Source organism: Rattus norvegicus, chromosome 6 (genome assembly GCF_036323735.1).
Source record: "Rattus norvegicus strain BN/NHsdMcwi chromosome 6, GRCr8, whole genome shotgun sequence".
NCBI classification, from domain to species: domain Eukaryota; kingdom Metazoa; phylum Chordata; class Mammalia; order Rodentia; family Muridae; genus Rattus; species Rattus norvegicus.
In genome coordinates this window covers 10,640,621-10,652,895 of record NC_086024.1, presented here as the reverse complement: position 1 = coordinate 10,652,895, position 12,275 = coordinate 10,640,621, and the positions used below count along the sequence as shown (strand labels likewise).

The 12,275-nt window shown below is 38.7% G+C and overlaps 1 long non-coding RNA gene across 5 annotated transcripts in view; it reads right to left on the bottom strand.

Annotated features, from left to right (window-relative positions):
- Positions 1-2,558: 2,558 nt before the first annotated feature.
- LOC108351174 (uncharacterized) overlaps positions 2,559-12,275 on the bottom strand; it is a 28,897-nt gene continuing 19,180 nt past the window's right edge. For 3 of the 5 annotated variants that reach the window (XR_005505622.2, XR_005505623.2, XR_010052433.1), the window contains one exon: positions 2,559-2,721. This is a non-coding gene — a long non-coding RNA (uncharacterized LOC108351174). Of the gene's footprint in view, positions 2,722-2,955; positions 3,421-12,275 lie in introns of all 5 variants that reach the window. The other 2 variants (XR_010052434.1, XR_005505624.2) reach the window with 2 other exon arrangements.

Genomic DNA, 12,275 nt, shown 5'->3' with positions numbered 1-12,275 from the left:
GTAGCTTCCATCAGCAGATAGGACCAACTCTACGAAGACCTGAAACTCCGACTACCCAAGATACAATCCACAGATCACATGAAGCTCAAGAAGAAGGACAACCAAAGTGCAGGTGCTTCAGTCCTTCTTAGAAGGGGGAACAAAAATATTCATAGGAGGAAATTTAGAGACAAAGTTTGGAGCAGAGACTGAAGGAAAGGACATTCAGAGACTGCCCCAACTGTGGGATCCAGCCCATATACATACAGCCACCAAACCCAGACAATATTGCTGATGCCAAGAAGTGCATGCTGATAGGAGTCTGATATAGCTGTTTCCTGAGAAGCTCTGCCAGAGCATGACAAACACAGAGGTGGATGCTTGCAGCCAAGCATTGAACTGAGAACAGGGTCCCCATTGGAGGAGTTAGAGAAAGAACTGGAGCAGCTGAAGATGTTTGCAACCCCATAAGAACAATAATACGAACCAACCAGAGCTCAAAGGGATTAAACCACCATCCAAAGAGTACACATGGACAGACCCATGGCTCCAGCCATATCAGAAGATGGCCTTGTTGGGCACCAGTGGGAGGAGAAGCCCTGGGTTCTGTCAAGGCTCAACCCCACAGTGTAGGGGAATGTCAGAGCGGGAAGGCAAGAAGGGGTGGGTGGATGGATGCGGGAACACCCTCATAGAAAAAGGGGGAGGTAGGATAGGATAGGGGGTTTATGGAGAGGAAACCAGGAAAGAGGATAACATTTGAAATGTTAATAAATAAATCCAATAAAAAAGGAAAAGAACAAAGCCTGCCAAGGATAAAAACAATAATAAAGAAATGTTGGTATTCACGTTAAACAATGGCCAACTCTCAGAAGCTAGTTTTCCAACAATTTCAAACTGATGTCCCAACTTGAGGATAAATCCCTCAGTTTCTTCAAGGTAACTTGTGTCCTAGATTTAATGAAACATGTTTTCAAAAGAGAAAATCATGCAAGAGTATTAAATGAACTATTTTTAAGTAAACGTCTTAAAGGATTCTTTTCTATTTCTTATATTGTGTCAACTTTGCATTTGTTTATTGTAACATTTGAAAAATAACAAACCATACTGAGGGTAAACTTTTCCCATTTGACTAATTCAGAGGGGGCATTCAAGCAGCAAACTTCCTGGACTAAGTTTCAATAAGATAAATATAAAAATAGGATTAATTGATGTTTTCCACTTGTTTGAAGTATTTTCCTCACCCAATTTATGAAGAGGGCATGGGAGTTGCACACCATTCCTCGCAATTAAATAATCAGAGCCATTTAGCCTCATCATTACATAAAGAGGTATAATCTTAAATTTAAAAAGTCCTTGTACTTTTGACATCAACAATGAAAGACATCAATAAAACATGAAAGGTGAGCCAGATGGCATGTACTGATTCAGTTTGAAGGGAAATGGGAGACAGAAACTTGTTCTTATCATAAAGTTAGGCATTAAAGATCAAATGACCTTCAGGAGGTTTGTTTTGTTTTGTCCTTGTTTTTATCTTTGCAGGTTTGCTTTCAAAATTTGATAAGCATTTTCCATAAAGGTTTTAGTGTTTTAATATGGAAAGTCTGTGAACCATGATATGACACATATTGATAAAATAGTGGGTTAATTGCCAAATGAACCTCATCCTGTGTGGGGGAAATACACGTTGTCGCATGCAGGCAATTGCAGCTTTCATACATTTGGTGTTGTATATCAATCTTGTTAAATCAGTCATTACAAATTATCTCAGGAAGGTGCCTGTAATTCAGTGGCAGAGTCTACATGGAAGCTGGCAAGGCTTGCCCAACAAAAGCAATACAGTTCTATTTTATCATTGCAGAAAAGAACTCTCAAATGATACTCAAGAATATTTACATCTAACAGTCAACATTCATTCCACTAAACCTCTTTTGCCTTGTACAGACTCATATATCTTGTGCAGAGGAGGTCTGGCTTATTAAGATTTATGGGAGAGAGCTAAGGCCTGACACTGTTAATATTTGTGTGAATGCAGAAAGGAGCCTAGCATAACTGTCTTCTGAGGGGCTTCGTCCAGCTGCTGATCGAAACAGATGCAGAGACCCACAGCCACACATTAGGCTGAGCTCAGGGAGACTTGTAGAAGAGTTGAGGAAAGGATTCAGGAAGTCAGAGACACCACAAGAAGACCTAGAGAGTCAAATAACCTTTGTCCATGGGGGTTCACAGAGACTAAACAACCAACCAAAGAACATGCATGAACTGGACATAGGTTCCCTACACCTTGCAGCTGATGTGCAGCTTGGTCTTCATGTGAGTTGCATAGCAATGGCGGGGTGCTGTCTCTGATGATGCTGTCTGCCTTTGGATCACTTTCTTGTAGCTGGGCTACCTTGACTGGCCTCAGTGGAAGAGGATCCTCTTAGTCCTGCTGGGGTTTGATGTGCCAGGACAAATTATTACCCATGGGAGTTTACCCATTCTTTGAGTAGAAGGGAAGGAGGTAATGAGGGAAGTGGTGGTACATGTGGGTGGGGCTGGAAGAGAGGAGGGAGGGGGGCTGTGATTGAGATATAAAGTGAATGAAAACAAATTTATTGAGAAATAATCTTTAAAAAATTGATAGATCCAGGTTCCACATCTTGTAGCATGCTTTCTTGGTTGTAGTCATTGACAATTCTGTTCAGTGTGAATTTCCGCAGATTCCTTGAATACTGATAGAGAGATTAGTCACTATTATTCCTGTAAGAAAATGTAAGAAAAAGTTAATTTCTCTTTGCATCTATGGCCTTTCTCTAGTTGATAAGAGTTTTAGTGATGACTAAGTATCATAATGTGTCCACCTCAGTCTGAAGTGATACATGCAAAGTTTGTTGATAACTGATTCAAACAGGAGCTCACTCAGAAAGAAAGAAAATGGAAAGATTCCATTTCTTCAGCTCCATCTAGATTTCAATGCCCATTTATTTCATTTACCTTTCAAGCATCCATCCTGAAGATTTCATGCTTCTCTGCACAAGGATCTGAGAGAAGTCATTGCCATGGCCCACATCTTATATCAATAGGAAATGCTAATTTCCATAACTTTTCTTCTTTTACAGAATGATAACTATGCATAAAGCACGCACATAGGCAATGCAAATGTATATTCCCACACATGTTTCTTGCTGTAGTCCAACAGAAACCAGCTGACAACTCACTATCATCACTCTTCTTCCCCGTAAGCAGTGTCCAGGCAGATTTCAACAAAGGACGTCTTTCCTATATTGGAACGAGCAGAATGAGAACTCCTCTCTGGATTCTCTCATGAACTTACAGCTGTGTAAATGTGACCTTTAAGAGAAGGCCCACTGAGGCATAGATAGACATCAGTATGTTCATGTATATGTGGACTTGTGCTTCTGATTTTCTCAAGTATAAATTGATAAACACAATGCCAGCCTGAAATGGAAGACACTCTGGTTAGCATACGCACGCCCATTCTGGCTTCCTTTTTCACTTGTTCATTTTCCAAGGTGGATCCCTTGAGCTGGAGGACAGCAATAGGTTCACTGGCTGAGAACATCTCTGACTTCGTGAATGGCTGCCTACTGTGGCTGTGTGATGGGGACAGATGGACAGAGGACACATGCTATGAAAACCTTTCCCAGCCACTTATAAGCAGCTTTGGGGATATCAGTTTGCTTAATGGCACCTGTGTCCTATTGCCCAACCTGAATCTGAGCCGAAGCCATCAAAGCTGAATTTTTAAAAGCATGAAATTATTTCCACTACTTTAATTTTGAATCAAGCATCTCTAAGCAACCTAAGAGCCCAGCTTGGCTCCAGACAGTATTATAATAATGTACAAGCACAGCTAAAAAGAAATCCCAATTTTTTCTAATTGGCCTTCATATGAAAATGAGGAAAGGCTTTCATCCTACTAAATTATTCATTGTTACTACGTGTTCTCTAAATGTATTACTCTTGGCTGATGTACAGATTTAAATATAAAATAAACAGTAGGATTTAACATGCAATGCAGTAAATAGAGCTGGCGTTGGTAGTGACTGTGCAGACACTGCCGTGTTTGTGAGTCTTCAACAGTGACTTCATGCCATCAAACTTGTCTTGGTACAAAGTCAAATGAATAAAAGTGAGCAAAATAGATCTAAATAAACTAGTATTCCATATCTGACTGTAGAACTACTTGGGGGTGCATAATCACATTTTTTTTTGTTAATTGCTTCACACATATTACTGGTTTTAACACTTCTGCGGCAAATTAGACAAGACGACTAAATGTTCTACAGTAGTGGTGTCAAAGATCACATATTGCCCTGCTTGGGCTGTGCACTGTTATGGTTTATTAAAAGACAGGGAGGGAGATGGAGGAGGAAAAGCAACAAAAGTAAAATTAGTTGGGAAACATCCCAAAGTCATTTTTAAAAGCAAAGTTTTAATTTGACCATTGCCCTCATCTATTTTTAAAAGGATTATTTCAACAGAGTATTTCTTTTTAAATTAAAGTTTTTAGTTACTATACAGAGTATAGTATACTGTAGTGTAGTATACAGTGTCCCCTCCCCAACTGACTGCACTTGCTGTTCCTTTTCTTCTCCCCATCCCAAATAATCTTCCCTTCCTCACTTGTACTTCAGTTTATTTCTTATAATCCGTCTCTGCCCCAATCTTCCCCTTCTTAAAAATGTCTTCATTTCTAGACACTGGTGTTCCCTTCCCTTGAGACTTTCAATAAATTTACCTAACAACAGAACTGAGTATGTATCCAGGCCAATAAAAATAAGCACTGAATTATACTCATTGAACACTCCCTGTCTTGGGTGTTGTGCTGAGAGCATTACTGGGATCATTTTGTGTAGCCTTCAGAAATTACTGTAAGTTATGATAATGAAGCCCTTGCCACAGATGAAGATGCTTACATTCAAGATACAAAATTTGACAAACATATGATGTTTAGGAACTCTTACACTGTCATTAGGGTCTGACGGTAGCCATGCAGCATATTAGAGCACACTAGAGGTGTTTTGGTCTCAGAACATATTAATCTGCTTCTCAACACAGTTACAATGAAACAGAAGCACACCCTAGGCTGTGGACCCATTCTACCTGCCCTCATCTCCTGGGACCCAGTCTTTCAATGCTAGAACAGCTTCTTTGCTTCATCTACATGAGAAGTGCTGATCCTGGGGACTTGGATGTACTGCCACTTCAGAGTCAGTTTTCCCTCATGTGTTTTCTTGAGTTTCTTCTTGCATTTAAGTCATGTAATGACTTGTATTTAAGACAGTAATGACCTCAGCATTCCTTCAAGGGTGTGACAACATTTGTACATTTTAGTTTCATTTTTATTTATAAGAACTATCAATTTAGAAGAACTATCAATTGCTTTTCTCTCTTGGCAGCTATGCCTCTTAGCATTATCAAATACTACACAAGCAAAATGTCCAGAAGGAGGCCTCCAAGTCAATTACATCCTTTGTCTGAAGTGTGTGACATACTCAGTAATACTCTTCTGGTTCTGGAAGGCAACTAAGGACAGCAGCCATAGCCTATATTGTTTGGGGAGTCTCCTGGACTCTTCTAACCAACAGTTCTAAGAAACGTTTCCCGTGCCTGCTTCTGGCAAACATATAAATGAGAAGAGCTACAATTGTTCTAGGTACATATGCTAATATCACCATTTCTCTCTCTCAAATATATGCACATATATATGTGTGTGTGTATATATATATGTGATATAGGACATATATTGACATATACAGATATTAATAACATGCATCTAGAAAATAAACAGAAAAAGAATAATCATATTAAAATAGAAATATGTAATTCATACAACTTCGTAAATGTGGATGATTTTCAGAAAATTTAAACTTACTTTCTTAATATTGATTAAAATTCTGCTCCAAGATATATATATGTATATATGTATATATGTATATATATATATATATATAATTCTAGACATTTACATGGAAGACACAATACTGAGTTCTTATCCAGATGTTTTTAAAGAAATGCCCCAGACACCATGTTTGAAAGATGTAATTTGAGAAATTTTAAAGAATGTATATTAAGCTAACACTTTTATATAACTCATTAAAAACAAATGAGAACTAATAGTGATCTGGGTTTGTTTTAGTTTTCCTACTCTATTTCTTTTCCTTATTTCTTATTTCTTTTGTAACATAATTTAAAAAAACTGGACATCATTTTTCTTTCTTTCCTCCAAATCCTTCTACATTCCTCACCACACTGTTGGTCAAATTCATGACCTCTTTACTTTAATTATTGTTACATATGTTTGTGTGTGTTCCTAAACATAAAAGTACCGGCTGTCGGTCTGTATGACATTATTTGTTCATATGTGCTTGCAGGGCCGATCTTTTGGTACTGGGTAATCAATTGTGCTCTTCCCTGGGAAGACCATTTCTCCCACTCTCAGCATCGTTTTCTATAGCTATCTCGTTTTCTATAGTTCTTTATGCACGTTGGGGCCTCATGAGCTTTTCCTCTTCTAATTAACATAGCCATTGATGTCTTCTTTGTTCAGGTCATGTTTAGGCAGTCAGGATGTTGGTGAGACATCCTGGGTACAGCCTCTCTGACATTTCTAGGAAACACAATATCATAGTAGCATTTCCCTCTCTCGGGCATTTATAATCTCTGTCTGCTCCACTACAATGGTTTCTAAGCCTTAGGTGCAGGAGTTACACGGTAGATGTAGCACTTGTGGCTGAACTCCACCACCCTCTACTTGATCATTTATGGTTTCTGTCTGTTGCAAAAAGATGAAGGGTTACAACTATACTTGCTTGTGGGTGTAAGGGTAAGTACATAGGAGAATGCAGTTAGGGATTATGCTGGTTTTGGTGTGTGGCACTCACCAAGATCCATAACTTTATAGCCCTGGATACTTGGCAAGGCTTAGAGTACCATGCATGATCTCCCTCTTGCTGAGGAAAATGTACATTATAAATAAGAAGAAATTATAATATTCCTGAGATAAAAAAATTTAAGACAAAGCAAGCCCCACAGCTACTTTCCCTGAGAAAACAAAAGAAGAAAGCACTTATGAGATAAAGATGTGATTGGAATGGTGCATATGTCTGATTAAAAACAGAGTGACTCCAGTGCCAGCCAAAGACAAGAGAACCCATTGAACTTCAAATGTGAACAGAGATCAAGATGAACCAGAACCGTTAGTACAATAAATAAGTCAGATAAAGCAGAGCATCATTTTCACGTCAGTCTCCAACCCCAGCAATCTATCCACAGCAGAAGATACTAACTCAGCATCACAGACTTACTAAAGAAATAAATTTCTCTTGGAATAGTCACATCAAGTAAGTTCTTGTTTAAATATAAAATGCAAACCTGCAAACCAGAAAAACTCCCATAAGTCTCCCTAAAATAGAACTCAGTGGTACTATCACTTCCGTAAATCTGGCTACAGGAAATGATGAAATCTGTTCTAAAGATGGGCTTTGTTAGGACAGGGGGACCTTGTGACCATGGGAGTGAGTGGTGATCAGGCCTGAAAACCATTACAAAGTAACAGTGCATCAAAGCAGAGACAGCATGATGTAACCTTCAAGGGAAAGACGCTTCCATTTAGACTGGAGAAACTTCATCAAGGAGGGAAAGTGCAGGAGACATATCTGTCAGACCGTATGGTATGATAGGAGCAGGCACAGAGATAAATGTCTGGGAAATCCCCCTATCTTTAAAAAAATGACCTTAATTGAATATAGAAGTGAGATAGAAAACTGTGATTATGAGTGTATTTATAGGAGCAGAAGATAATTTAAAATGCCATTGCCATCCCGGTGTAATTATAATGTAACAACAGAAGTGAGAAGTGTAGGGAAAAGCCAATGATGTCCTGTAAGAACTCACATGTGTGGGTTTTCACAGCACAGGCTGAGACACGGACTTAAACTAATGCAGGTATTGTAGAATAATAATTACTACGTTTCAATTTTTAAGATCTATGCTTTTGGAGGATCTGTAAGACATGTGAGGTTCTTTCAGTGAATTACCTTTCATTTGAAGGTGAGAAGTTCCTGTAATTCCTTTTTTGTTGTTGCTGCTCTTAAGGTAAAGTAAAATTAGAATAGTTGCAAAATAAAATTGCAAACAATAATATTTTCTTGTGTATTATGTTTACTGTGCTAGAGCTGGTTGAACTTGGGAAAATGGAGCCTAAAACCGAGGCAGACAGAAGTCTCATACAACAACCAACTTGATGCAGAGCATCAGCTTATATTCTGAGGGTTAAGGCCAATCACGTGAGTGAGGTGTTCAATGGCAAGGGTGCGTCACACGTGGGAAAAACAGGCTTTACCAAGAGGCACATCAGCAAATAACCAGTTGTAATGAGGAGCGTAAAGTGAACTTACTCCTACCTGTTACATACACCTGGGAGGGCACAAAAGCACAGGCCAAGAACTATTCATGTTTTTGAAGAAACTGAGGTTACAAGACTCTTGTCTTGTTTTCTTGGAGTTTTCTCATAAGCACTCAGCATATCGTTTATTGACTCCATTCATAGACTGTGCTTGACAATGGTATACATATATATGTATATATATATATATATTCATTTATTTTATATTATTATACAGTATATTATATTAATTATATATATTCATTTATTTTTAATATATATGTATGTTTACTCTCATTTATCCATTTTTCTGACTCACGTGTATATAAATATCACCCAAAGCTAAGAAACTTAGTTTATGGATGAAAGAATTTCAGGTGATTCTTTGCTTTCTTCTGACACATTTTTCCTTTAATGGGTTGGAGTATTCAAACTAAGCCAACAGTGTCTTGACTAAATTATTATTGTATATCTTAGTTTAGGGTTAAACATTTTCCTGAAGTGTCTTTCCACCAAAGTGTTCAATCCACATTTAGGTCATACATTCTTTTTTTTTAATTCTTTTTTTTCTTCATTTTTGGAGCTGAGGACCGAACCCAGGACCTTGTGCTTGCTAGGCAAATGCTCTGCCACTGAGCTAAATCCCCAACCCATTTTTTTAATTCTTTTTTTCTTTTTTTTTTACATTCTTTTTTAATTTAAATATCTTTTTATTTATATTTCAAATGTTATTCCCTTTCCACGTTTCCCATCCATAAAGCCCCTATCTCATCCCCTTCCTCCTGCTTTCTATGAGAGTGTTCCCCCACCCACCCACCCACCCACAGCTTCCCGCCTCCCTGCCCTGATATTCCCCTGAACTAGGGCATCAACACTTGGCAGGACCAAGGGCCTCTCCTCCCATTGATGCCCAACAAGGCCATCCTCTGCTACATATGCAGCAAAATGAGGCACCTTCTGAAATCTAATGTCTGATAGGTGAAGATAATTAGCAATAATTCTTCATACTTTCCTGATATGGTGCATGCTTCAGGGTTCTGCATTGCCAAGAAAATAATGTTTCTGTCTGCATATATACTGATGTGTCACTCAGAAACTAGACCTGTCTGTGACTGGCAGAAACATAGGAAGGTTTTTCAGTACATGCTGACAGAATGCAGTGTAAAGGCTGATGCTATAAACAAAATAATCAGAAGTTGCATGGAATTAATTTCAATCTGGTGCCCGGACTGGGGAATCATGTTAAATATATACAGTATTTCCAAAGACCTGGGTTGTGTAGTCATAAATATTAAATCCTAACCACCAGCATGCTTCTAATAGTTGGAATTTTTCCATGAAATTATGAGGTTTTTTTATTATTATCAGTCTAGAATAACTTTTACTTCATTGCACAAATTTCTGTATGCTGTTAGGAAATATTTGCTTTAGGGAGAGAAATTAACTCTTTCACTTACCATATTCAAACCAATGGCATTCTTCCTGAAATCTCTTTGGATGTAATTTCTTTTCCTATGCACCCGTGTGACCAGCTGCATTGTTGCCCAGCCCTAACTGCTAACACACACATAGACATCCCATCTCAGGAGCCCTGACTTCCTCAGTCACTTCTGCCTCATCAACACATTAAAAAGACAACCATTCATTTTTAACCCACTAATGATGCAGTTGGTGAAATATTTCATCTATTTTTCCTCTTTATTACGTATTATCATTGCAATAATGTTTCATACTAAATTACTCTATGAAAGTTTTAATAGAAGTGTTTATATTTTTCCAGATATGAGTAGCAACTGAGATATTCGAAGTCACACTAGACTAGATTCTAGTCACAGGTACAATTTCATGTAACTTCTTTCTGTTTTTAGGATAAAGCAGATGTTCTCAATCTGTAGATTATGACACATTTGAGAGTAGAATATCCCTCATTGGAAAACACAGATATTTACATTACAATCTATAACAGAAGGGAAATTATAATTATGAAGTAGCAACAAAAATAATTTCATAGTTTGAGGTGACCACAGCAAGAAGAACTGTATTACAGGGTCACAGCAACATGAAGGTTGAGAACCACTGGGCTAAAGTTTGACTGTGGCAAACACTTGCAAGGCAATCACAGAAACAAAAGGTAAGACTAATCTGTCTAAAAACATTTAAGATCTCTGCTCACACCAAATCAGTCTTCAGTGAAAGCAAAGAGAGTTTGGTCCCATATACCAAGCTCACTGTGAATGAATGGAGAAAGACACTTCCTTCCCTGTAATGGATTTTAAGGCCACATTTCAGGAAAAAAAAAAAGGCTTAATAATCTACATGGCTTTTAAGGAGCATACTTGTTCTTTCATGAAGATGTACTAGAGAGAACTCAATTGTCTAAATGTAAATTGCATATATATTGGTACAAAATGCTGATGTCACTGCAGCCACCACAGTTTTACAGATCTTGAACATTATATCCTTGAGTTTCTCTATTTTAATCACTCAATGATCATAAGGGTCAAGCAGTTAGTTAAAGGTATGTTTATATATTAACTTCTTAATTATACACATTCTAAATGTTGATAAATGTTATGATTTCTATGACAAGCTGGCATATAAATGTGATCTAGGTCTTAGGCTTCCCGGGACTAGCAGCTCTACATCATAGGCCCTGCAGTGACTGGGCGTGCAAGTAGAATGTGGCTTGACCACGTCTAATAGTACAGCCTGACCCACAGCCTTTAGCAACATATCTCAAAACCCAGCCTGGGAAGCCAATGTGCTATTAGGCAGACTGGCATATCAAGCAACAATCCTAAAAATGGAACAGTAACCTTTTAAAAATTGGTTAAATGTAGTCAGGACTTTATCAATAACCGTCATCTTCCTTGTTTTTTGACCATCTTGAATTAACTTGACAACAACCAAGGAAAGTCAAATTTGCAGCTCCCAGCAGTCACTTTGGACACCTTATTCCCATCCCATGTCACACATATGGCAGTCTGCTCTTTCTTCCTTGCCTTTGAGTCTGTCAAAGCTGGAAAAACACAGATGTCCTTCAACGAAGGAATGGATACAGAAAATGTGGTACGTTTACACAACAGAGTACTATTCAGCTATTAAAACCAATGACTTCATGGAAAAAAGATGGAATTAAAAAATATCATCCTGAACGAGGTAACCCAGGCACAAAAGAACACGCAGGGTATGCACTTACTGATAAGTGAATATTAGCCCAAATGCTCAGAATACCCAAGACACAATTCACAAACCACATGAAGCTCAAGAAGGAAGAGAGACCAAAGTGTGGATGCTTCAGTCATTCTGAACGGAGGAATATACAATATACTCAAGGGAGGAAATATGGAGACAAAGTGTGGAACAGAGACTGTAGAATAGGCCATCCAGAGACTGCCCCATCTGGAGATCCATCCCTTATACAAACACCAAACCCAGACACTTTTCAGATGCCAAGAAGTGCTTGCTGACAAGAGTCTGATATAGCTCTGCCAGAGCCTGACAAATACAGAGACAGATGCTCGGAGCCAATCATTGGACAGAATATGGGTTCCTCAATAGAGGAGTTAGAGGAATGACTGAAGTAGCTGAATGGGTTTGCAACCTACAGGAAGAACAACAATTTCAACCAACCAGAACCAGCCCTCCAACCCCTGGAGCTCCCTGGAACTAAACCACCAACCAAAGAATACATATGGAGAGAACCATGGCTGTAGTCGCATATGTAGCAGAGGATGGACTTGTCAGACATCAGTGGGAGGAGAGGCCATTGCTTGATCTGCGGAAAGCTCAATGTGCCAATGTAGGGGAATGCCAGGGCAGGGAGGCAGGAGTGGGTGGGTGGGGGAACACCTTCATGGAAGCAAGGGGAGGGAGGATGGGATAGGGTGTTTCCTGAGGGGAA